Below are 27,918 nucleotides of genomic sequence, written 5' to 3' on the forward strand. Positions count from 1 at the left end.
GTTTATGCATCAAGATGCAGCCATGTTGAACTCGAACGATCTTTAGTATACAGAAAGTAATATCTATTGTGACTCTCAGGCATGCAGTAGTTATTGGAGATATTAAACTACATTTCTAATTTTGAAATATACTAGCTAGGAGGAGGAAAAATGCATATATACCATTTCAACATTTGTGGAAAGATTACTGGGTCACAGAGCACAGATGTGTGCCAATCCAGGATGAAATGGAAACAGCAAAGCTCATTTGACCTCTTCACTCACTGTGCTTATGATAATTAGCTTACTTATGAAACTAAGGGGACAAAAGCATTTACAGATATTATTAGCTGTATGACACCACACATCATTTTATACTATTATGAATTGCTTTATATTATTATGAAATGCTATATAGCATTATCAGTTGCTGTTACCTTCACTTACGACTTTGAGCTGACTTTCATACAGATAGATTGTAGATAGACTGTAAACCTCAGGATGAAAATTTTGGAGCTGCAGGCCTGGGGAGAATGTTTGACCTTCAGGATAAGTTATCATTTCTTTCTGGATAATAAAGATTTTTTTTTTAAAGTATGTTGGATAAATATGTGATGTTGCTGGACACAGACACTGCAACGATACAAGCTAGTGAATCATCCTAGCTTCCCTCTCCTCCAACCATGTTGCTTGTAATTCAGTATTAATCAATTAAGTGCAGATATTTGGCTATTTGTGTAAGTAAGCTTCAGACTTGCTTTTGTACGCAAATGACCATAATCATATTCAGCAATTGACTGTCATGACATTTCTGAAATACAGTAATAAGGCAGAAGGTCAGTTTCTTAACTGCTACACTAGAATCAATGGAAATAGTCTTTTGGTCTTTTTCCTGTTCTGGAGAATTGCATTAAGTTTATCTCCTGTCTTATAGACCTTTTTCTCATTTAATGTATTAGTTTTCAACTTCTCACAACACCTGACTGTGCTCATTTAAACATCTTCTTGTTAATGGTGTATAAATAGCTGTTAGTTTTACTTCCTGTCAGATTTAATTACAGGATTCATGTTTCCTTAGCTACACGTGCCTTTGCTGATGTTTAACCAATTTTCTTTGCAGGGAAGAGGAGAGTTTTCACAAAAGCTTTGATTATGCTAAAGGTAATTGCCTCTCAGTTTTTGGCAGATTTTGCTGCTAGGCATATATGCCTATGTGCTTACAGCCACTACCATGATCACCACAAACTGACAGCCAAAACAATATGAATGGGTAAATAACGGTAAGTTACCAACACTCTGATCCCTCAAAAGCAGAATGCCCTTTTAATCCCTCTTCTTACCTCATTGAACATATGGTCAAACATATGGTCTAATCAGTAATTCTGATTACTTTTGATTAGCTTATCACTGATTTGTTGTATTTTGTTTATAGATGTATTCAGGAAGCAAATAACATCAGTAAAGTTCAAATCTGTGAGTACACAACCTTTCTGTAGACAAAACAAGAATAATGCAGGAGGAGGGTTCACAACTGTTGGTATCTTACTCACATTTCTCATCCAGCCAAGCACACTTAGGCTGATAAAAGAGTTGGAAATTTCAGTAGTTTACAGAAGAACCAGCTGATTGCCAGTATCTGATGGTGAAGCATCTCTGTCTTCATTCTTGATATCTTTTCAGAAGTGTTTAGGCCAAGTAGTGATTGTCATTCACTGCTTTGTTCCACTGCATTCTTTAATGTAAAACTAGGATCAGTGGGAGAAAGCATTAAAATTTGCTCACTGCTGTATACTGACTTTCAGTTCCTGTTTAGAATAATTGCACTGAACAGTTTATCTTGTTTGGAAGTGGCATAGCTCTACGATATTTATTAGTGTTGCAGAAATATCCTTTTCAAGCTAATTTCTTTCATTCTTGAACCATATTTTGTTTTCTATTTCCTTTTAAACAACTTCAGTGGCACTTCCACGATTTTTGTTACCTGTTTATTTTGAGCAGACCTGCATTTGTTTTATAGTAGGTTGCTATCTAATATTTTTTGTTGCCTTCTGTCATTACTGTACATCGTTACTGTACATTTTTCACTGCTATTTCAGCACGTTCAGCACCCAGTTCTTCCATCTTACTAATGAAGTCAATGACAGGATGTTTCATGAGAAAAAGTAGTAAATACAGAAAAAAAGCACTTTTATTTTTCCATTTCTGGAAAGGTTATTTATATGTTTGGACCCAGTTGCAAAAGGATATGTAACCTATACATTCAACCGCAAACCTATGTTGTTTTTGATTTTCTACTTTTTGTATCCCTGTTTGTCTTCTGGTCTTCACTCTGGAATGTCCCTACCAGAATGCATTGAGTTGCTTTTTCCTTTTTCACTTTTCCATATTATTTTTCCTGTATTAATGTCCTCCAGCACATTGACACTGAAGATCCTGCTGTGTCCAAGTAATGAACTAAGCAAGAGGTAATTAAATAGTGCTGCACAGTTGAAGTAGTCTTCAGTGGCCAAAACTGACTTGCAGAGAATCAAAGAAGGAAGTATGACCTTGTGACTAAATTAGACTAGGTATAAGGAAGAAATTCATTACTATGGGGGTGGTGAGGCACTAGAACAGATTGCCCAGAGAAGCTGTGGCTGCCCCATTCCTCGCAGTGCCCAAGGCCAGGCTGGATGGGGCTGGGGGCAGCCTTGGTCCCCCCCCATGGCAGGGGGACTTGTGGGGGCGCTGAAGTCCCTTCCAACCCCATTTTATGATTTTATGACTCTATGACAATTTCTTTATTCTGCAAAATTAGCGCAGTCCAAAACACTCTAGTCTGGAGTATGATTCCTGCTAAGAGGAGAGCCATCGCCTGGCAATGGTAAGGTGTATTTGCAGCATGTGAATTTAACTCCTTGCTTGAAAATATTTAGGAGAAATAAGATATCTAGAATTTACATGTCTCTGTTTTTGTTTGTTTGTTTTTGTTTTCGTTTTTATTTTTTTGAAGTGAGATTAGCGCTTTGTTGTCTGTACCTGCACTGGTATATTTCAAGAAATCTTCCAATTTCAGAGTGGCTTTATTTGATTTTCACATTATTCCGGTGGAATCATCAAGTGCTGTTTTTTTTTTTTCCCTACCTTTTGTTTCAGAATGTAGAAGTTTTGCTTTGCTGTATAAAGTAAAACGGAAGGAAAAGACAGTTAAAAACAAACCCTCTGGGATTCATGTTCTGAAATTTCATCTTCAGACATATTGACCACATTTGTATTTAATACATTTCAGCCTTTTATTTTTTGTCTTCTATCATTTGTTTGCACAGTAAGATAATTAAGTCACATGATTTAGTTAAATATTAAGTTAAACTAAGATATTAAAGGAATTAAATGCAACCATCCCCCACAGAACTCTGAAAGAATAGTGTTTAACACACTACTTTAAGGAGTAGGCCAGGGACAGGACAAAGTTTTCTTTCAAGTTAGTCCAGGAAATCCTCAGACTCTGGAAATTAGCACAATTCAGCTGTTTTTAGTAGCTATAATTCCCAAGATTTAAACCTACATGTACAACAATCTTCAGAGTCCCAGTTTAGTCACCATACTGTACTGTTTTCATGAGGTAAATTAATCTCTGGGTTGAATGTTATTTTCTTATAAGAAGCCATGAGTCTGTTTTAAACAATGGGAATAAAATGCTTCGTATAGAAATTGTGGATTCAATGCTGTAATGAGCTGTGTTCTCTCTTTTCAACCTCAATTCCATGGACCGAAGGCAACTGAATTTACAATGATGATAATATACTCAGCAGGAAAAAAAAAAAAAAAAAGAAATGAAAATATACCGGGTAAGTGACAGGGATTTCAGATGTAATCTGTGAACTCTTCAGTTGAACTGTCTGAGAAGAAAGACCTGATCACAGGATGGCTGTGACACTGACCTTTTCATCTGTGTTCTCATAGCCTTCTTCATGTCTTCGGGTTTTTTGTACATTTCTGAATGACAAAAATGCATAAGTGTCAGTAGGTTATGCTCAGCCTTGCACAGAGATGAACATCTCACATTAGACAGGAAATTCATACATTTTGAAGTTTGGTGAAACAAAAAGTTTAGACTTTTTTTTTTTTTTTTTAAGTTTTGGGACAAAATGTTCTGGGAAAACTTTCAGAAGCAGTTTGCCATTAAATAGTATTTTCCTGTACTGGAGCATTGTAACATACAGGAAAGATTCAGACTTCAACAAGAACAGAAGAGACTCAGCTGTTCTTTTGTACATAAAATGCCTCCAATGGCTTGTGCTAGTTTAACTTCACTCTAGGACACTTACAGAACTAAGAGACATTAGCAGTTATTTCTGTCTGCTTCTGGATGATGATTGAGCTTTCAAAGATGGTAAAAGCTGCCTTAAAACTGGAGAGTTTTTATATGCATTTTATCAATGCATATAAAATAATATCTGTTTGAACAGGCAGTTCCATTTCCCCCAAAGAAAAAGTGTTTTGCATTAGAAAACTATTTTGGCAGAGGGCTACTTTTGTATTTAAGTAAATTATCATCAACAATAGTTGTTATTGATGTTGATGATGATGATGTGCCATTTGCTGCAGCTCAGAAGCAGTAGTAAACAACTAGTAAATAAAGTGCTTATTTGATCTTTAATCTTTGAGAGAAAAATAAAAATAAAAAAAAAAAAAGAAAAAGAAAATCATTTAAAGGTATAATGCAAGTTTCAGCTATGCAAATACAACAGCAATAGCTACATACCCTCAGTGGGTTGGAAACCTTGCACATACTTGAGATTTTTATCTGGTATTTCCTGTTAGCAGTACACAATGTTGTTGCTGAAGCCCTGATGAAAAGTAGGGATCTGCACATAATCCTATAAAACAGTCAGTACTGTCACGTTGCAGGAATGATAAAGATATTCAGAAAAAAATAATACTCAGATGCTTTTACCTGCTTGGGTATGTATCTGTTATTGTCATTTAGAAACTCAATTTGGACATCAACATACAGGCTTTTAAAAGAATATTATTAAATACTTTACTGTATGGGCCACCATACTATGGAGGTATTTCACAAAATAATTGCTTGTCCGTATCAATAAAGACGGAACATATTGCAAATTTGAAAGCAGACATGGTGGAGATCCATCTAATACTCACTTCAACCAGAACTCTTTAAAAAGACTGTGATTCATCAATGAAAAGAACAATTTCCATGTCTAAAGTGCTTTTTTATTGTATCTCTAAGTACCTCACAATCAGAGAACTGTCATTTTCCAACCCACATTTATGTCATGAACTAAGTGACTAACCTATCTGAAGTATGTAGTGTACAGCTTGGAAAACAGAAAAATCCAGACAAAGGGAGAAAATTAGTATCTTGGGGAGTATGAAAAAGCTCATGGAAAGCTGAAGATCCAAATAATCTCCACCTGAGATTTCTGAAGAATACGCAAAGGTCCATGAGCAAGCATTTTTACTAAAGTTATGGTTGATAATATCTGATACTGAGTTTTCCTTAAATATAAAGTTTTATAATGCTAAAATAGCTGGCTTGTAGGCTGTGTGAAATTTTGGAGGACACTTTCGAACATTGTATATGAAGAGATAGAAATAATAAAAAAAAAAAAAAAGATAAAATTTAATCTGAATTTACTGTGGGTAGATAATGCCATAATAACTTGATACCTTTCTCTGGAAATACAGATTTTCCAGGAAAAATGTGACAGATTTAATCTAGCTGGGTGTGGTTATGGTATCTGATTCAATGTCATGGAGTCACTATCAGAACCAGGTGAGAAGACCCCAGGTAAAGAGGAGATGACAACAGACAGCATGTACAGAAGGCACTGCTGCTGTTTCTCAGGAGATAAGTGTGAGCCCTCAACTCATTTCATAGTTTCTCTGATGAATTGGCACAAAATGAAACTCTGTTAATTCAATTTCCTGATGACATGAAGCTAGAGGGCATCTTCTATTACGAGAAAAATCAGGACTTTGTAACCTAAAAGCTGGATGACCTTGAAGACGACTTAAAGCAAAGTTCAATGAAATATGATTGAAATAAATGTCGGATTGCATACTTGGAGATGCACTCACTGTAGGCATTTCTGTCGCAAGCTGTGGGTTTACCAGTTGGAACTGAGTGAGAAAATAGAATGATTGTGTAGTGTAGCTGATAGCAAGGTGGCTGTAAAATGCTAGAGCAATGCACCAACAAGGAATCTGAATGCAATAGCCAAAAACTATCCCAAGTAGACTGAAGAAAATTTTAGAAAGAAAAGAAATGAAGAAATATTAATGCCCTGGTGTAACAGAAGACATCTGTTCAAATCTGGCCATTCATGGACAAGAAATAATGAATCTTTAAGAGGTGTAAAGAAAGACTATCTTGATCAGGGGGACTGAGAACCCTCATGAGATGAAGGAGCAGGGGAAAGTCAGGCTTGTTACATCAAGTAAAAGAAAGGCCAAGAAGAGATGTGATTGTCCTCTATCAGTACATCAGTGGAACAAGTTCCAGGGAAAGAAAAGACCTTTTTAAGCTAAACAATCCTGGAACAAGAACAATTGAATTTAATGGCTCAAGAGTACCTTTAAGCTGATAACTCTACTACAGAATTTGTACAGTAATATTGAGGAATTTTTGAATAGTCTTTTAATAGGGGAGAAAGAAACTGGTTTTGTAATAACTGCCATGTGGGATTCAACTGTAGTTTTCATGTCTTTCACAAGAAGACAGGAAGGTCTTTCTCAGCAATGTAATATAAAGTCTTTCTTAGCAATGTACTACAATATCTTTCTAGGAAATTCTGTCTAAATGCCGATCTCTAAATCTGCACAGCAATACCATTATTTCTGTTTTGGCAGATTACAGCATGGAAAATAATGGCCCCACTCACACATTTTCTTTTATGTTTTTATAGTAGGGTATGACGACGAAAGACTCTTGTCTGAAGAGCCATGGGGATGGCTTCACACTTGTTACCCATGCTGATAAGTCCTTACATAACTCACCCTGATCAGTGATCCCGGATTGCAACCTTCTCTCCAAACTGCCCAAGTTCAGATATTGCTACCACTGACCAACACTAACAATTTAAGTGCTGCTCCTCTGGTAGGGGGATGCAGTTTTATACACATTTTCATAAAAAATAACATTGGCAACATATGCCCTCTTAGCCACTGGAAAAAGAAAAAGAAAAGAAAAAAAAAAAAGCTGTATTTTGCTTCACTTATGTTCAGCTCCTAGATATTGTTGAGTGGAGGCAGTGGGTGTGATTCCACAGACTAGACTTGCAATTGTTTTTTCTCAGATCAGTTCATTGATTTTCCTTTAAACTCTTTTCCCTTAAATTTATTTAGATGTTTCTTACTGTTCCCTATAAGGCTACTCCACCTAACTTTAACTCTTGCCTCTTCTTCTGTTCAGATGAAAAGTGTCCCAGCAGGCTTTGAGTGTGCAGTACAGAAAGATGCTTAGTGTTATGAATTGGCAGATAAACTGAAGACAAGGAACAAGACTGTTTTCCAAGGGCTTTTCATTTGGGACAAATATTGGAGATTCTCACATAGACTATGTAGATGTCTTCTAGTTACTACATTTAAACATGTATAACATGTTACTACAAAGAAACATATAATTAACCTAAACTTTTTTTTTCTTTTTTTTTTCTTATAAATTAGGGAGAAACGTGTAAATCTAATGAACTTTAAAAGCTGTTCATCCAAAAGTTACTTTGTATGCCTTGCAACTCTTCCATTTTCCTGGAGCTAGGTGTCTCTTGTCACCTGTGTTTTAACCTGGCACTTAGTGTAGCAACCACCTCTCATTCGTACAATGTGCCATTAACAGAGTTTGCTGAGATGCTTTTCTTAAACCTGATCTGTTTTTTCCCATCTTTGTTCCTTATTTGACAAACTTAAAGGATGCTCTGCTCCCATGTCCATATCTCCTGGTGGTCAGAGATTGGAAAAATCAGAATCATTAGAGGCAGATTGAGAAAAAAAAGAAAAAAAGACTGATATGATTGCTAGCTGACTTTCTTGTCACTGTTATTCCAGGTGAGACCAACTTTCATATCCTAGCTTTGTTTTAGCAGGATGACACTGAGAGGAATGTTGTTTATAGTGGGAATAAAATAAGCAGGATCCAATTCAGAATAGAACTAGAGAGAGGGGTCCTATTTCATGGTTTTGTTTTGAAGGATAGTTCATTTGGACCTACTTTCAAAGGCAAATTTTAATTAAAAGCACATTGGGTGGATTTGTAAAGAAGAGGCTAACTGTTAGAAGGTCAGCTATCTTGTGAGCAGCAAGTCATGGGAAAATTGTGCTATTATGGGTTACATAAGCATAACAAAGCTTTCATCTCTAATTACTATTTAATTTATCCTCTTTGAATAGATTTCATTGCTCTGTTGGCCTTCAGGGCTTTAGTTAACATAGTTTTTGACTTTTTGCTAGTGAAAGATATTCCTTCATCAGAAAAGAATATAATGAGACCTGTTTCTTCACATTCTGTGGGCTGAAGAGAGAATACAGTATAAAGGGAAGGGAACACAAAGATAGCTGGAGCACAAATTACACCAGGTAAAGGTCAATCAGGATTCCAGGAGAGACTAAATTTAAGCCCAGAAATACTTTGTACATTTATGCAGTATTGCAGAGGGGAAAGTCCTGAAATGATTGCTGATAAAATGGAGCATCACTAGCCACCTGTGAAGAGTAAACAGGTCTTGGGCAGTACATAGTATTCAGAGGGAGGCAAATTATAATTTGTCCTGGTCAACCCAGAAACTGGAGCAAATATTTGATCCATTCTCAGATTCAAAGCCTGGAAGTAAGATGAGAATCACAGAGACTGACCTTCGGCTGTAGAGAAGGAGAACAAGGAAACACAAGTGGATTGCTAGTCTGGAAGATGAAACTACTATCACGATATAGGCATATGATGTTTGATACATTACAATATAGATTTAGGGGTTAGATGGACCTTTGGCTATAGCTGTAGCTATGTTATATTGCTATAACCAAGAGTGGGAGTGCTCCTATAAATAAATATATAAATATATAAATATATATATATGTCTATGACTGTGATGCTCTTCACTGAGATGCATTTGCTTAGGTTCAGTTAAACTCATTCAGCAGTCTACATTGTCTACATGTCCACTGAATGTAGTGGACATGGATGTACACCTAATGTAATGCATACTTGAAGCTAGGTATTGATTTTGAAGCACTGAAACACTGCTTTTAGTAACTTTTCTTTTTAAACTCTTGTTTTGTTTTGTTTTTGTTTTTGTTTTTGTTTGTTTGTTTCCCAAAACTGACATACACTAGTGGATTGAATTCAGGTGGTTGAACTGTTAAATCTGAAAGACATGATGTGACCCCATCCAGACTAAACCAGAAATACAGAAATTGTGCCAGTGACTGGACATGAGAAATGCAGTCTGAAGTCTACATAAAAGAAGTTGCTGTGAAGCTGAGAACATTCAGTGATAGCATCATTAGCTCAGGTGTAGCACTGTGCAAAGCAGCTTCACTGGCAGAACAGTCACTGCTGGAACAAAATTCTTGGTTATTTGTGTGCTCAAAGCTAATGCAGTACATTTACAATTTTTTTTTTTTTATTTATATGGGTGGTAATAAAGCTAAAAATGATCAGGTGGCTGTAATGAATTCATTATTATGATGCTGTCTGGCTCATTCAAGTTTTCTACAGAATATCATCACCTTTTATCCTAAAGACGTGTTCAGGTTTTCCCTCTTGCAGATCATCTTTCAGATACTATTGTGTTAATTTCTATAGATACTTATTTTTTCAGTAAACATCTTCCTTTCCCTGGATATTTTCTATCTCTTGCCATAGAGTACAGATAAATGATTATGCTTTTTTCTTTATTAAATAGCACAGAGCTAAAAATCGACTTATCATTTATTAAATTAATTTTAAAATATTTAAAGATACATGTTTTCCATTTAAATCTTTCAGTAGACACTAAGACTACAATATTTTTAAGTCCCGGTTCTGGAAAGACATAGATATGTGCTTAATTTTACAGATAAATGCAAGGGGACCACTTGTGCATATGTTTTTGCAAGACTGGAAACTTAATGTGCTAGAAGTATAACTGAAATAGCTACCTTTCAAGGAACAAAACAAGGAAGTGTATTTTCCCAACAGGTCTATTTTCCATAATGCTTACTGTCATTTGCTTTGAAGAATAACAAATGACTCCTTGAAAATGCATTCTCAGATTGAAAAATTAATGACTAGGACATGTCGTGTATGTTCTTTCATCATATGAAAACAGCATGAAAACACTACTTTGTATATAAACATCTGGGAAAACATCTGTTGTGTTTCATTAGAACTAACTCCTGTGCCACCTCCCTCATCCTGAGTTTTTCTATCCCAGTTTCCACTGCTTCAGCAAACAGATAATTTGTGGTTGATTATCAAAGCATAACATTTCACGTTCATTTCTGAGCAGTAATTTTTTGTGTTTTTCAGTTACCCTTGGTCTTTTTCTATATTAAGATTAGTGTTTAACTTCACCTGCAACCCAGACACTTAATGGTGACCATTAACCTGTATATACCATCTTTCTGTGTCTTTGTCTCTTCTGAATAATATGGAATTTCTCTTCTTTTGTTTGGCTTTCAGCTTTGAAGGTCCTCTTCCAGCAATTATTTCATTAGAATGAGTTTCTGTTTTTCAATTGAGTAGTCCAACAGGATTTCCAAGACACATATTGCAACACAATCACATAGAAACTGGGAAATAGAGAATATATGAATCTTCAGTGTTTCTAATGTTTGAATGTATTTCTGACTGCTTCTCACACTTACAAGGTACAGTTTGAAACTCACCATCCCTGAGCACTGAAAAAGCAGCATAGAAGTTTGGCTCCAGAGACATTAATTTCTGGGTAGGTGCATGTGTTAAGGACTAGTCGTGCTCCCATCCTCAGACTCACCTCACTGAGCCAGCTCTCACTGGCCTTTTGGGATCACCACTGACTATTTTAATTGTTGCCAGGCATTATATGGGAAACCTGAGTACCTTACTCAGGGCTGAAATATTCAAGAGATGGATGAGCTATTAGATATGCACATAGTAATTCTGGAACAAACATACCAAAGCTGGTTTGATGTCCAACCCTATATTTCTACTATGTACAGCTGGATGCATTGCAATATAAATGAAGTTCTATCTCCATCTCAATTTTTTTTATCTCCTTTCCAGCCAAACAACAATCCTAATCTTAACTCAGTGCCAACTGCCAGTCCAGGTACACCACTAACTAACACAAAACGCTGACCCTGGCAGTGATGGTTTCATCCAGCTTTGGAGGTAGATCCATATTCGATGGCTCATGCCTCCAATTAGGATTGGCAAACACAGCTGCATTTTGGTCAAGGGGAAGGAAAACTGGCATTGATCTTCAGCTAAATCCATTAACCGATGGGACTGGATGTACATAGTCATAGGAGCTCCTCCTGGATCTACTTTTCTTAGAGAGTAATTAGCTAAAAAACACTTGTCAACTCCAACATATACAGTAGTGCTGTAGAGGCTGTCCTTCAAAACGTATTTGAAAGCCTCATACAACCATCAAGGAACACCACTTCTATATATATATATCTTATATATATATATATCACTTTGTACCACATATTTCTGCATAAAAAGATCCTACCATTTCCTTCTTTTCTTCTGCATTGCTCTTGAATATTGCATGTTTTCCTGAAAATCAGCCAGTCTTTATCCAAAGTGGACATATACACCATTTTCCTGGGTATGTTGTTCCAGTCACTGTTGCAATAGACACTTTATTTCACTTTAAAACTTTTCTCTACTTTACTCTGTTCAGATTTTCTCTAGTTCATTGAAAAAGATTTTATTCATTCAGGATTTATCTCTGTGAAGGTACTTATATACTTTAACCAAAGAAACTCTACATCTTCTTCTCTGATAACCTTAAAGGTTTGACCTCTTTTCCCCTCTCACTGTGAGACATTTAAAATCTTTTTTGTGTCTTTTTTCTGAGTCATCAGCCATTTTTTTCCTCAAGATTTTCTGATGGAGGAAAGCAACATATCACAGAACTGATGAAGTTAGTAGCAGTAAGAAAGTCAGTTCAGTGTTTTGAGCCAAATTCAGAAAGCTCCAAGCTGTTTTTAAAGGACCATCTACACAACAGATTTCTGTAAATACAGCACAAAAGTCCTGCTGGTGAAAACAGATTTAATGCTGGGAAAAGGGTGTTGATCTTGATGACAGACATGAGATTCCAGATGAAAAAAAAAAAAAAAAAAAAAAAGGAATAAGAATAATAAAACCATTTTGCAGTCTTCCAAGCTGCAAGACAGGTTTACATTCTTTCACTTTTTTCATGAAGCACCCAAATTAGACATATAAAGAAATAAAAATAAATAATTAATAATAATAATAATAAAGATATGGTACCCAACAGTAAATGAAATCAAAATCCAAACTGAAAACACAAAGCAGAAATGGCCTTAAGGTTGCAAGTTAGCTTCAAACTGAAGTTTGAACTGCAGTTCAAAGTGGAAAACATGGATTTATTTCAAGAAACAGCAGATTAAGATCTGCCACTTGCCCTGAAGACTTTACACTCAAAGCAAATCAAAATGAGAGTCTCTCTGGAGATTGCTTAGTGCCCTTAGAAGGAGCCTTATGATTATAACAAAACGCCTTGGGGCATTATAGTGAAATGCCAGTTTAGAAACAAATGCTCCGAACTCTGTTTTCTGTTATCCTGCAATAAATCCATTGTAACCCTCCTGATGAAATCTTGGCTCATGTGTCTTCACTGTATCTAAAATGTTAACAAACTATGATGTTGCTAGATTGCAATAAAAGTTCTAGAAAAAGCCTCTCCTGACACAGTAAATCTAAGAAAGAGTCTGGATAGAAACTCTTTTAACTGTTGGCCTGACAGTTTCTGGACAGAGAGAGAGATGGGGAGAGAGAGAAATACAGAAACTAAGACAAAATTTGCAGCTGAATCATAGAACCATAGAATTATAGAATCATTAAGGTTGGAAAAGACTGCCAAGATCATCTGGTCCAATCACCCCCCTATCACCAATGTCACCCACCAAACCATGTCCCCAAGCACCACGTCCAACCTTTCCTTGAACACCCCTAGGGACGGTGACTCTACTACTTCTCCAGGCACCCCATCCCTACACTTGACCGCTCTTTCTGAGAAGAAATGTCTCATTTCCCACCTGAACCTCCCCTGGCACAACTTGAGGCCATTCCCTCTGGTCCTATCACTGGTTACCTGTGAGAAGAGGCCGACCCCCAGCTCCCCACACCTCCCTTTCATGCAGTTGCAAAGAGCAATAAGGTCTCCCCTGAGCCTGCTCTTCTCCAGACTAAACACCCCCAGTTCCCTCAGCCACTCCTCACAGGACTTGTGTCCCAGGCCCTTCACCAGCTTCGTAGCCCTTCTCTGGACATGTTCCAGGGCCTCGATGTCCTTCTTGTACTGAGGGGCCCAAAGCTGAACACAGTACTCAAGGTGCAGCCTCACCAGAGATGAGTACAAGGGGATGATGACCTCCCTGGCCCTGCTGGCTACACTGTTCCTGATAAAAGCCAGGATGCCGTTGACCTTCTTGGCCACCTGGGCACACTGAATCAAACTTCTTCATGAGCCCTCTTCTCAACTCACATCATAGAAAATAAAGAAAATTTGCTGGCTTTTGAGAAATGCAGAGTTTGTAATAATGGCTGTAATGCTGTCCTGAAAAAAGCCAGTTTGACAACTCAGAGCACTTTAATCATGCATGTTAATTTGTTTTCTGTGGTTCAGTTCACTAGCTATGTGCAAACTTGGGGCTGCTGCTCTCTCAGTATTGATGATAGCAAGCAGAGAATGGGTGTGTAAAGTTTACTTCAAATACATGATTTTTTCCCCCAGGATTTTTATCTAATTGCAACTTTTATTTAACATGTTCCTAGGATGTGGGGAGAGATGAGGAGGGAGGATGGATTTTGCATGAAAGACACAAAAAGCTGAGTGTCATCCCCATAGCCAACTGACTGTGTCACCATCCATCAGCTGAGCCCTGGTACCTCGCTGGGAAGTCTCTTCCTGGACAAGGACATTCAAAGAAACATCCATCACTTTGTGTAACACTGCTGCTGGGGTGACCCAAGGCTTCCCTCACCCTTGTAAAACTGTGTCCAAGCTGTAAATCACATCAGCCTGTGGTCAGTTACCACAGCTCAGCTGGCATGCAGTAACTTGATCCTTGGCAATACCCCAGGGACCCCAAGCACCAGCTTGAGCTCCTTGAGCTCCCAACCCTGCTGCAAGTATCCTTGAATGATTCACCAGGTTTCACTTGCTATTTGAAAAATGGGGATGGCAATAATTTTTTTCTCCCGCTTACTTCTTTTTTAAAAATCGATTTCAAATTTGTAGAAAAACTGTTGCCACACCAGTGCTGTGGATCCCCTTCCCAGCTAAGTTGATTATTAGGGTCCTACTGCAATGGCTAATAGAAACAAGAACGAGATATCTAGCTTCAAATCTTTTAAACTAATGAAGCCATATGGCAAAATACAACTGCTAGAAGGAGAAACAGAAGAAAAACTATTAAATCAACATAAAGGGGAAAAAAGAAAAGAAGGAAAGAAGGAAAGAGCAACAATTATAATAAAATCATCAGGGAAAAAAACAAACAAACAAACAAAACTATTGCTATAAACTAAACCATGGCACACAGACACATGAGCTAGTGGCATCAAAAATAAGCAAGTGTGTAAACTACAGAAGAAAAGTGTTATCTTTGAGATCATTTAAATGGAAGCCTATAATGATTTAAAGATCTCAAGACCTTTCAGAAGGACAGGAATTCAGACCATCTTTTGCAATCAATTAACTTTCTTCCCATTCTCTTGAAAAAACTATATGTGTTTCATGTATATGTGTTTTTTGGTGATAGGGAGAGATAACAGATACCATGAGAAAGATGAAGATACCCAAAGCCAGCAGGCAGCTTAGTCACAGACAATAATCTCTGAGGTATTAAACCTGCAGGTTAGAAAACGCATTTCCTGGAGACTCGTTTTGCGCACAGGATTATTTCCACTAGGGCACTGTTCATGTTTTGGCAGGCTGACATGAGAAGCACCAAGGTAAGTGGCAAAAGAGATGCTCAAGGGCAACTGGTATGAAGCAAGGAAATGCTGGCAGAGATGGTGCTGCCTGTGTCACCATGTCCCTGCTGTCTCTCCAGAGAGCAAGGAGATTATTAGCATGGGAAGATGTGTTGGGGAATGGCTCACAAGAGATAAGGATACTGCACTAAAATGTCAGTGCAAATCAGGAGGGACAGGCACTGTCTTTCTCAAAGGCAGCATCTTTTCCCAGTCTGACGCTCATTTGTTTTGGCACATTACAGATTCAGTGTCCCATGTGCACGATTGGCTCTCTTCATCCGTTGAAGCACTATGATTCTTACAGTGGGGAGTCCCATCTCAAAGATTTGTCCAGCACCATGCAGCATTTTTACCTAAACATAAATTCCCTTTGACAAAAAATAAGGAAAAACCCATACAGGTTTCAACAGGTATTGTTTGCTTTATTTTTATATCTTATCATGGACAAGGAGAGGCTGTGAACCACGTTCATTTCCAGCAAATGCCATTAGGTAGTTTTTGTGCAGAGTGTTAAAGTAGAGAGGACAGGATTGTTTAAACACATTGGCCAAATCTCTTTTCTGTATATTTCCTGCCAAACTAAAATTGAGCCTCTCCCTCATATTTTCCAAAGCCTTCAATGAATGAGGTAAATGATGGGGGAAAAAATGCTTCTGGGCTTTTCTACCTGCATGAATGGGTCTGCATGTATGGATGAAGAAAGGGACGATGAACAGACATGTGGGAGACGATGCTTATTCATGGTCCTGAGGGTTTCAGTAGGAGACCAAAATAAAGAACAAATATATAAAGCTAAAAAAAACTCTAGTGATGTGCAAGAAAAATTGGTGGCTTATGCCATTTTATGAATTCTATGATTCTATGCCAGCCTAAAGACAGCCTCAATTTATAAAACCTTAAATAATTTTAAAATTATGTTTAATCACAGTAGACAAAGGGAAGTATGATGGGACTTTTGGGGCTGAAAGGTCTCTGCTGGTACTAAATTCCTATATGTAAACAACAGTATGTCATAAGTGGTAGTATGCCCAAAAGGTCCCCTCTGGGGAAGTACAGGGAAGAACAAAGGACACTGAAAATTTAAACACAAGATCAGAAAAGTTGACTGTGCCCCTTTAAAATAATACACAGTTGGATCCCTGTGTGACATGGATTTCAACTGGTTTGCAGCAGTGGATATCTGCTAAACAAAACAGTATTATTTCTGAATATATTTGGATAAATAAATGACACAGTTATTATGACTACAGTACTCCAAGTGTGTTCCCACTGTAGGATTTCATCCAGAAAGACTTCGTACAAAGCATTGAGAAATAGTTGCAGCCAGATGAGAGCTAAACAACAATAAATGAAGGCCAGCAAAATGGGAAGATGAAAGCTTCATGGCAATGCAACTGTCCCACTTCTCCATGCCTGCTTATCTTCAAAGCAAACCGAAAGCAGATGAACCTGGGAGCAGACTCGTGCTCAGGACTGAGGGCTTTGCTGCTGGCAGTGAACAACGTCCCTGGGGAGATGGAAGAGAATGTCTCCATCAGCCTCCTTCTCCTGGCAAGGACTTAATGTTCTTCTCGCCTGAGCTTATTTAAATGACTTAGACACCCTGGACTTCTCTATGTTCCTGCAAAGCAGGTTTCTGTTTTGTTCTATGGCTGGGAAACCAAAGCGTGGGGCAGTCAGTTGCCTCCTGAGAGCAAAGCTCCTCATTCCTATAAAACATCACCACTTTCTTCCAGCACCCTGTGTTCTGGTAAGTTAGACAGGAAGCTATAAAATTAAATATTTAAAGGAACTAAATATTTAATTGATCTTAATACCCACCTCCTCTCTGCTGTATTCAGTTCTTCATTCTTTCCATATTTCACGTGCTCCTTTTGACTCTTCCCTTCCTGAATCTCCCCCATGGTTTAAGCCTACAATTTTAGTCCTGTCAGTCATACCCATGTTGCTTCCTTTTTTCTAGAACCCAAGTAGTACACAATGTTTTCCATCACATATTGACTTTATGAACAGAAACTCTTGAGACACAAAGCCTATAATTTGTTCTAAGTATTTCCCCCCACCAACACAGACGCTGCTTTCCTGTGCTCAGGCTTATTTGGTCCCTGTTTGGCTCAGTGCTATATAAGGATTACAAGAAACTACCATTTCTCACGTGATGGGTTGACTGTGCTAAGTCAGTTGTCATAACAGCTTGTGAGTCAGGGGACCCAAACTCACCACCACGGTGCTGCCAGAGGGACCGGCTCCAGGTCATGGGGAAGAGGAGATGTGAGCACATTTTGCAAAGGGCCAGAGAGCTGCTGCTACTTGAGAGCCGTTTCTGAAGGCTGACATCTTGATCTCTTCTGGTGCCCAGTGATGTTAAAAGGCTGCTCTGGAAATTATTACCTATCCATCTTCCCTGCAGGGCTAATCGGATGAGTAAAGGAGTGGGAGGAATGAAAGAGCACACAGAAGCAGGTACCAATTTGCCTGTATGTTATGTTGTACAAGTGAAGTGTTCATGGAAGAAAGGTGTCTCCATCCTCACTAAAGCAAGGAAACAACCCCCGACCCAAAGGCGATCTAAAAGCTGAAAGCTTGCTATTTATTGAAAGACAGTGAAGACAGCTGAACTTCCACTATTTTATGTCTTTTATCATTTTGCAAACTTTCAGTTGGGATCTGCAAACATCCCAGAGAAGAGAACTAGTTAGTTGTCACTTACGTGACAAATCTGTAGTTGCCTCTCTTTTATTCCTCTGACAGCTATCCTCTGATTTTTGAAGTTCCAGGTTGGTGTCAATAAGCTATTTATTCAGGGCTTTTCTATTCTCTAAATTTCTGTGTTCTCACCCACTCAGAGACAAGTGAAGGCAAAAGCGTCCAATTCCACAAATTGTTCAGCTACAATATTTCACCACTCTGTCCTGGATAATTGGATATTAGTTGCTCTGCACTATGTTTCTATTCCCCTGACTTCTTACATAGAAACACAGTGAATAGACAGTAATGGACAAAGACTTTCTTGCTTCCAGCTAAATCAGTCCATCTACAGATGAACAAGAGTGTTTGTGTGAAAAACAATTGTTCTTTAACCCCTTGACTTAAAGAAAAAAAAGTATATACACAAAGAATTACAGCATCAGAATAGTGAGAACAAGCAAGTTTGACCTGAGCAGCTGTTGAGAGTCAGGGTATTGTTAATTTTGGATGCTTGCAAACAAGGCATGCAAAACTATCCTTTTTTTTTTTTTTTTTTTTTTTTTTTTGTCCTAGATTTTGTGCCAAAGAGAAATGCAAGCAGGCTTTAGTGGGAGATTCAAAAACACTTCCAGTGACCTGGGAGTTGGACGTATGGCCCAAGGATTTGCTTAGCTTTTCCAGAGAAGCAGTGTTAAAAACAAATGTAAACAAATCCTGGAGCAACAATGCATATTACAAAAGAGCCTCTTCCTGAGCAAGGGCACTATGCAGGGTGTAAAGGCAGCAGACACATGGTGCCCACTGCCACTAATGGGGATAGTAAGGGACCTCAGTTCTCATTAACCCACTGATCCCTGTAAATGTGTTTATCAGTTCTGGAACATTTCAGGTCCTGATCTGAGTGCATAGTCAGTCACTGGAGCTAGGAAATTTTCCTTCATCTTCACATTTCAAGTCTAAGTTCCTTACAGAATAGTCCATCTTTTTATTATTTATTTTTTATGGTGCTGGGCATCCCTGGCTTATGAGTGGGCTGCTAATGTCCAACAACGCTACAATCATTATCCTAGTCTCATTCCTGATGCAGAGGGGACTTTTGCAGGGAGGTTCCTCTTTCATTTCAGTGCAATCAGTTTGGAACAATTGGAAAGGATTTCAAAAGGCAGGCAGTAAGCAACACAAATGTATCAAATCAAGAAAGACGACAGCCAGTGTCCTGAAATGAGAGGACTGAACTTTATTCTGCTCTAAATAGAAGGACAGTAGGGGGAGTGTCTGCCCTTTTCCTGTCAAAGCCCTCTAAAACTAAATGGAAATAATTTTCTGCAAGCAGTGAGTTAAATGCAATACGTATTTAATCACACAGAATCATCTGAGATGTATAAAGCCAACACTGAGTCATCACATTGACATGTCATCATAACACTGGTCTTCTGCGGTGTTGCTTCTCCTACATCCAGCCTGTGGTTCTCTTTTTCCTGTCTTCCATAACCAGGTAGGATTGTAACCTGTCTGGGGATTGCTCTCTTCTCACTCTTTTGTGCTGTACTAACCTCCTCTTTCTGCCTTAAATAATTGTAATAAAATACGGGGGTGCTAATATATTTATCCAGTCAGTCAGGAAGGCCGAGACACCAAAATAAGCCTTTAAATAGATAGAAGGTCATAAACTGCAAAAGATGCAAAGCTTATTACATTCTAGTTACAGAAAGCAAGAGACAGTATTGCAAATCTGAAGGAAAGATGTATATACCTTTATTTAAACATGTCTTATACACAAATATTTCTAAATCCGATTTTATATACATGTATGTATTCACCCATAGAATCACAGAATCATAGAACAGTTTGGACTGGAAGGGACTTTAAAGATCGTCTAATTCCAATCCCCTTGCCATGGGCAGGGACATGTCCCAGTAGACCAGGCTGCCCAAAGCCCCATCCAGCCTGGCCTTGAACACTGCCAGAGACGGGACATCCACAGCTTCTCTGGGCAACCTGTGCCAGTGACTCACCACCCTCAGAGTAAAAAATTTCTTCCAAATATCTAATACAAAACCTGTCCTCTTCCAGTTTGAAGCCATTCCGTCTTACCCTATCACTACACCCCCTGACAAATAAGTCTCTCCCAGCTTTCCTGCAGCCCCCTTTAGGTACTGGAAGGCCTCTGGGAGGTGTTTCTGGGGCATTCTCCAGGCCAAACACACCCAGCTCCCTCAGCCTGGCTCCGCAGGAGAGCTGCTCCAGCCCTGAGTACCCTCATGGCCTCCTCTAAGACTCATTCTAATACTTCTATGTCCTTCTTGTGCTGGGGGCCCTAGAGCTGAACGCAGAGCTCCAGGTGAGGCCTCACAGGAGCAGAGCAAAGGGGGACAATCCCCTCCCTCGCCCTGCTGCCACACTGCTTTTGATACAGCCCAGGACATGGCTGGCTTTCTGGGCTGCAAGTGCACATTGCTGGCTCACGTCAAGCTTCTTGTCAACCACCACCCCCAAGTCCTTCTCCTCAGGGCTGCTCTCAATCCATTCTCCTCCCAGCCTGTATTTGTGCTTGGGATTGCCCTGACCCAGATGCAGGACCTTGCACATGAAGTTGTGAAATAGTATCCAAAGAAAAATAAACTGTTAATTAAAACTAAGGATACATTTCAGTCCATGTGATCTGTCTTAACCAGATGCATGACTAAAAGTCAGGTTGAAATGGATCTTTATCTCAGAGTAGCTAGATGACTATCATGCTAAATAGCTGTTTGACCTCATTTTTGCAATCTTCTTCTGGAAATACCATTCAGAAGAGAATCCATTAATAGAAAGGGAGAGCAGCAGTGTATGGGCCAGGATTTGCAATTTGTAAGCTCATTCGACTATCAAAGGAGTCACAAGCTCAAACAGCTGCATGCATAGGAACCAAAAGATAAGAGCAGATTTCTTAACAAGCACATGCCAGTAATTTGAGAGGCTAATTGGTGTAGGAAGCAACATCCCAAAAGTTCTTGGAGAGATTACATAGAAATTAATTAAATTGATTTAAAACACTTTGGAAAATCAGCTATCATAAGTGACAGTCTTGGGTTGAACCATAAAATAACTGATTAAGTGGAAGTAAATGCAATTGGATTTGGATAACTAAATCACAGACAGCCAAAAGGGGATGGATTAAAAAGTGATTAGACTAATCTTGAACGGCAAATGAAATGAGAAGAACTTTCCAATCCTTAAATGCTGTCATTATCTTTTTTTAATGTGGATGGTATTTGTTGGTGAGAGAAGTGAGTCGTAAAGGAAGAGGCATACAAACGAATGTGTTATAGAGCAAATGAAGACAAGACACTCCTATTTACTGCTATTTATTTATTTATTTATTTTACAGCAATGAAAAGGAAGGAAAAGTTTCCTTAGAAGGTTTAATTCACTGTATCTTTAGCTACCAAACAGAATTTACAGAATTCCAAGAAGGATTAAACACTGATACAGGTAATAGCAAGAGGGAAAATACTGTGACTTGAGGGAAGTAAATGTTGTTGGAGTGGGCCTTAGAGGTTAGATAATCTGTTCTACAGAGTTAAGATCAAAAGCATCATTTTCATCCTCCTAAATGGCCACACCTCAGAAAATACTGGATGGTTTCCGTGCAACAATGAAGATTTCTTTCTAGCATGATTTTCCTATAAAGCTTTCACCATCCTTTGAAGAAATAGAAACCAAGTAATGTAGGACATTGTTAATTCTTCTGTCCTACTTGGCTGTTCCTAGATCCTGAGACAAGACACTCCTTTTACAGATGTGCATAGAAATGGGGATAGCTTTTCTTTAGATATATGAGCTGGGAATTCACAACATGGTCATTTTCATATCTGCTGGTATTTAGATTAAAACATATAATGATGTTCATAAAAGGTCTTCTCAAGTAGGGCATAAAGAAATATTAGGAAGTATGTAAAACTTACTACAGTAATTCAATACAACTGTTGGCCCACAACAGTTTTTGGAACCAGCCTTTGAATATATACAAGCTTCCACAATAACGTCATGTTGCCTGTTCTTTTCCCTTAGGTTTGAGTGTACACAGCCACTGCAAGAGAAAATGCAGTAACTTGAGTGTCATTTGAGAGCCTTTATTCACAGGACTGAATAGTCAAAGCCATGAGAGCACTACAGACTTCAAAAGCCAAGAATAGAGGGGGAAAAAGAGGAGCTGAAACAAGATGCTTTTTGAAAAGGCTCAAAATTCATGATAAGATATGACTTAGAGGCCACTCAGAGACTTCAGTCAATGCCAGGATCATCCTGTGTTTAAGTGCAAACAGGCACAAAGACACAGAATCTTCCCCAAAGCTGCAATAAATAAATAAATGAAAATTAAAAAAAGAAGAAAAAAATCGCAACAAAAGATGACACGTCAAGCAGATCATATGGGAGCATTGAGAAAGAAGCCTACACCAAGCACCAACATATGTTCTGGGCAAACAGCCACTCATTTAGTGTGAACCTATCCAGCAATCCCCACCTCCCTCTTCAGAGCCACTGTTAACTTCTAAATGCTTGCAGATAAGTGATGTAAAGAGATGTGACGAAAGGATCGGCAAGGCTTTCCTCTTCCAAGTAGGAAGATGAACCATCCTTGAGGTGCATATCTGAACAAATTTGCTCAATTAAACTCTCACCATCCCTGTTCTGTCTTTGAATCTTGGTTTTTTTCCTTAGGGGACCATGTCTTGGCTGGGGTGCCAGCCCTTGCATAGTTCCTCCAAGAGAACTACCTTACTGCTCCTCCAGAATATCACTATGTGGCTACAGGTCTGGGTAAATGGTTGAACAAACATACCACTTTGCGTGATGAAGGGTCCAGCCTTGAGCAGGTAATGCTTTTTAAAGCACTGTCCTTAACACAAACAGCAGGGAAAGAACTTTAAAGAAAGCTAGAGGGAAAAATAACAACAACAACAAAACTTTACACAAGTTCATATCACATATCTTGATGTAAAATGTAAGCAAGGAAAAAATAGTGCATTTTCCATAAAACACTGCTAGTTGATTAAAATCCTCAGTCTTCTCTGTAACCATACCTGTACTTGTAAACATAAAAGAAAATGAAAATCTACTTTCTCAGTAGAAAACTATCTGACATTCAGGGCTTTGTGTTAAGAAAGTCTAAGAAAAACCTGAATGAAGACAAGGCCATTTTAATAATTGGTAATACTGAAGGCATTAAAATATGGTTGCAACATATGAGTTATTTACAGAAAACAGGGAAGAGAATAGATGGAGTATACTACATTGGAAGTAGTTTCAGTAATCAAAGTTGGATTTTCTAGGGAAATAAAGAAGAAATTTGTGCTGTGTGATCAAAAGCCAAGGTGTTAGGGATTCTGGGGAAGAGACAGTTTGGATACAAACTAGGAGAGAAATATGCTTCCTTCATTGTTCAGTCTGTTTTGACCTCGCTTTAAATGTTTAAGAGTATAAAAACATGTAATATTCTGGAGTAATAAGCTACACATCTTCTTAAAGAACACCAAAAACTTCAGCAAAACCTTAAACACAGATTCTTAAGCCTGGTGTGATTTTCTACAGAGATTCAAGACATAATCCCAACTGCTACCTGAAAACTGCCGACCTGGTATCTAACTAAATGTGTTAACTAAATAATCTAACTAAAGTGTTTCTAAAGAAACACTTCAACCCTTTTCCCAGGGATGTTTTTTTAGAGGAAGTGGTGCAATTTCCCACAATGCAGCCTATTCTCTGGCTTAGCTCTCTTTACTCTAAGAAAAGTCTCTTCGGTAGCTTATACAAGTCTCTCTTGCTATAATTTAAATCATTTCTCCTTTCCCACATACAGGTAACAAGAAAAGTGTGTTTCCTACTCCCTTATTGCTACCTTTAACTCAGTGGAAGACTCAACGCATCTCATCTCAATTGAGGTTCATTACTTAGAGATTCATACTGATTTTTAAAATAGTTAAGAGAGATACAGCTCAGGCCTAAGTCATCTCAATCAACTATACAATTCCTTCTGCATTTTAGCTAATTATGCTGTTTTTTTCTCTGTTGTCAGTAGAGATGAATATGTGTATCCATGTTTGTCTTTGATGACAAAGACAGCCATGGGGCAGATGCTCAGATGGATGTGTCTGCATTGGAGAACAATGACTGTCTAACAGATTTTTGGTACTACTCAGGATGTTTCAAAATATATGAAACATCTGCATGGAGTTGGCAGATGTGCATGGCCTATGGGGTTCCTGTGCCATTCTGCATTTTTCACAAAATTTCTGAAATTAATTTCACACTCCTCATTTTTTTTTTTTTCCAATGAACTCTAACTCCTCTCCCTACGTGAATCTCTACTAAAATAGAGATTTTTGATCTATAGATCTTACAGAAAGGCTGTTTCAGAACCCCAAAAATTTAAAAAATTTATGAACTCTCTTCTAACTTCTTTCCACATGTATCTAGAAAAATTCTATAGACTTTTGTACTTGTGCCAGAAGGTTCTTTAGCAGCAGTAGTTCCTTTTATCTTCCCCATTGTTTGTCCTCTTGACAAGTATGGGGAGAGCAGTCAAATCCTCTCTCAAGCCTAGTTTTTCTTGAATAAATAACTTCTTTTGGTTTCCTCTCAAGAAGCTTTCTATTTTTATGGTACTACTTCTCTCTACAAGCTGCACGTCTGAGTTTGTCTTACCAAATTTTTCATACCTTTGTCAGTGCCAATGTAGTTAAAGGGCACTTAAAAAAGTTAAAGCAAAGGGCAAAACTTCCAAGTATAAAACCTTGCAAATTTCAATAGTGATTTTCACCCCATTTCCGTTATACCAATTCTTTAGTCTTTGTCCCATTCTTAATGTCCTTACCTTACCTATTTCAGCTATGTTTTCCACTTTTGATTGTACAAATATCACACTAATATTATGTGGCCCACCTGTCTGGAGTGTGTCACATTTTCCTTCCACCACTACTAATATTGTGCCATTTCCTGTACTTTTCTTTCTATTACCCATCCTCTCATTCCCCTAAGAGTTTTTGTTGCTAACTAAAATAGAATATTTATTTTGTCTTCTAGTCATATTCAACATAATTTGTGGGTCTCTCTGCATAGCAACCTCTTTTATTCCTTCCTCAATTTATTTTATTTATAGGACTGAAGGACCTTTGCTAATTGTTTCATAAACCTCCACTTGACTTTTGGCAATTTACATTACAATCATATATGTCTTGACCCCAACAGCTTATCATTCTTTGCTGATTGCTCCTTTTTCTACTCCTTCTAAGCTCTTTATTCATTTTTTAGAGCTAATTATTCACAGAGGCCTGGAATTATTTCTTAATGTGCTTCTTTTTGCTTGATATGCACATTCCTTATTATTTTTGCATCTCTGACTTAAAAAAAAAAAAAAAAAAAAAAAAAAACTAGAAAGCTTCTATATGCAGGAAGCTTCTAACTTCAAACTTTTCAATTGAATTAACTCCACCAACTACATATCTCAGCCATCAACAGTTTTTCTTTTGAATTTTTATCCTTATTTGGAGTCTGTTTTTATTCTTGTGAAAGTGTACCGATACTACCTTAGCATCAAACTTTTACTAAATGATTTCTGCTGAAACAGACAATTAAGTCTGGCTTAACTTTACAATATATTTATAAATATTTTTTCTAATCACATATTATCCCTAGAGCTTCATGCTGCAGGCATGAACCAGACATTTGTATTCTCTTTTTGTTGCCTTAAATTCCAGCATACAGTTGATCCGAAGCCACCAGCTTCAGCGAAATCCATTAATCAACGACAGCCACTGCTCTCGTTAAAAATATTGCTCTTACACTTCAGTTAGTGGACTGGCTTTCCTTCATTGTCATATCTTTTTTTTTTTTTCTGATTTTTATTCTCTGAACTAATAGCAAATTTCTCCTATCTTTTCTTATTCTAAAATTGTCTATCTTTCTGCCCAAGAAACATACTATTCTAGAGCCATATATGAGTTGAGAAAGTTCCTTTTTCAGCAGTCACTATTCCCAAATCTTCCTAGTAGTACAAACCTTGAACCATCTGTTGACTGTCACCTCAGCACCAGACTCAGATCTACTTTTGTGCTTTTTGTCCTGAGAGACAGCATGCTTTTATTTTAGACACACTCAGACTCTCCGAATCTTTCTCATTAATAAGCACTTGACTAGCAGACTTGCTTCTTTGGGGATTTTATTTGAACCTTTGGTCATCATCTTTCCAGTTTTTGTTTTCCCTCCAGCTGTAGTTCTTCTGTTGTTCTGTGATTTTTATTTTTTTATTTTTTTTTTGAGTTCTTATGTCTGGTTGTCTCTATTTTCTCTTCTTCTCTCCCTTGGAGTTTCCACATCTACCTGTTCTTCCAGTGTAGCTAATTCACATATTCGTTATTCCTAGCCCTTTGCTTCCTTTGGCTTCCCAATCACATATTTTTTCACTGTCATGGGTTGTCTCTAGCCCAGCAAAATGCTTTTATTTTCTTGTGCAATTGCCAGATGGCACTCATATACAGTTTCTACCAACACCTATTCTGTTGAGTGCAATGCAGCAAGTCCCACAGATTCTGCACCCAGTCACCTGTAAAGAAGGAAACATTCTGAAAAACTCACAAACACCTTTCTTGACTACCATGTGAAAACAGCTACAACATTTAAAAGTGAAAAGTGCAAATGAGATAGACATCCGCTTCAACCTTTAACCTAACCACTCTACATAAACATAAGCGTCTTTCCATACAGATCACATCAAATCATGAGCTTGAACACTCCACTGCATTGGTGCAAATGAAAATAAGTTATAGCTAAAGATATTCTTCAGGCAGAGTGTGGATGATTCTCACAATCCAGTCAATGGCTTGTTCTGAAGCACTAGGTGTTTTACAGCTCTTCACTACTAGTTATTCTCCTCTACATTTCTTGCAACAAGCACTACAGCAAGCTGGCAGAGAATCTACTCAAGAAATTCCCTACTTTCCTCTTTATACATATACATACATACATATATATATATATATAATTTACAAGTATCAAAGTGGCAGCCTAAGGGGCAAACTACCTGCTGTCTCTTCTCTTTTGGCTTCCCCATCTGAACATGGCAGGTTTCAACATAGCCCAGAGGAACACAGTTTTTCCAACAGAAGAATAAATACAGGCAGATGGGAGAGAAAATAAATAATCAGAAAAACAGAACACTAATACATTTAGTGTGTACCTGCTGGTTACTTCCGAGCTTCATCAGAATGTACAAGAAAAAGCAATGAATCTCCTAGTCAGTAACACAGTCATGGATTTTTCAACAGTGCTCATGTTTGCAAGCTTTCTTTAGTCCAGCATAAACTTTTTTTTTTTTAATTATTTGTTATCTGTGGTGTTAAACACCCCAGGAAAGCTGTCCCAATTAATTTTTCTACCAGTTTGAATTAGAAATGTTTGTACCGTTAATCCTTATGAAAACTTATCCATGTTTGTACCTCATAGGATAAAAGTAGAAAGAAATCTGGAGTGCTGGAAAATGCAAGCTGTCCAAAGCTCACTCAGAGCCTTCTAGGGTAGATTCAAAAACCAATCTGAAAACCAGAAAGCAGGCTGGAGGGGTTATGTTGTCCCCTCTGTCATTCCAGGTCATTATTTGTGTAACCTGTTCTCAAAAATGTGTAGTGGTAGATATTCTCTGCAAGCTCCTAGGCAAGACTGAGAGAAAATTCAGGGTTTTGTTTCAAACTTGTGCCTTGGTTCAAATGAAAAAATGTGTTGCAGTGCATGCTACTATGTCATTAATTAATGACACTTTTTCTGTAAAGCATCTTAAGAGAATTAACTAATTCAGTCTTCCATGGATAATGAATCCTAAGTATCACTTATTTTATTCCCAGTGACTTTAAAGTCACGGACACTTGAATACATGTCTCACCTGCTGATAAGTCTTCATTTTTACCACAACAGGATTTACAGTATCTTAAAACCTTTCTCATAACACCTGCTTAAAACATCCTGCTGCTACTCAGCTGGAGAGACGGCCAACACCACACTGCTCAAAACAAATTTTA

The 27,918-nt window shown here is 38.0% G+C and overlaps 1 long non-coding RNA gene across 1 annotated transcript; it reads left to right on the top strand.

The window, feature by feature from the left end:
- Positions 1 to 17,475: 17,475 nt before the first annotated feature.
- Positions 17,476 to 22,523, top strand: LOC118248428 (uncharacterized). Its single transcript, XR_004778751.2, has 4 exons — positions 17,476 to 17,641; positions 19,233 to 19,361; positions 21,237 to 21,340; positions 21,920 to 22,523. It is a non-coding gene; the product is annotated as an uncharacterized LOC118248428 (long non-coding RNA).
- The last annotated feature ends 5,395 nt before the right edge of the window (positions 22,524 to 27,918 follow it).

The sequence above is a fragment of the Cygnus atratus genome, chromosome 4 (assembly GCF_013377495.2).
Source record: "Cygnus atratus isolate AKBS03 ecotype Queensland, Australia chromosome 4, CAtr_DNAZoo_HiC_assembly, whole genome shotgun sequence".
In the NCBI taxonomy this organism is placed as follows: Eukaryota; Metazoa; Chordata; class Aves; order Anseriformes; family Anatidae; genus Cygnus; species Cygnus atratus.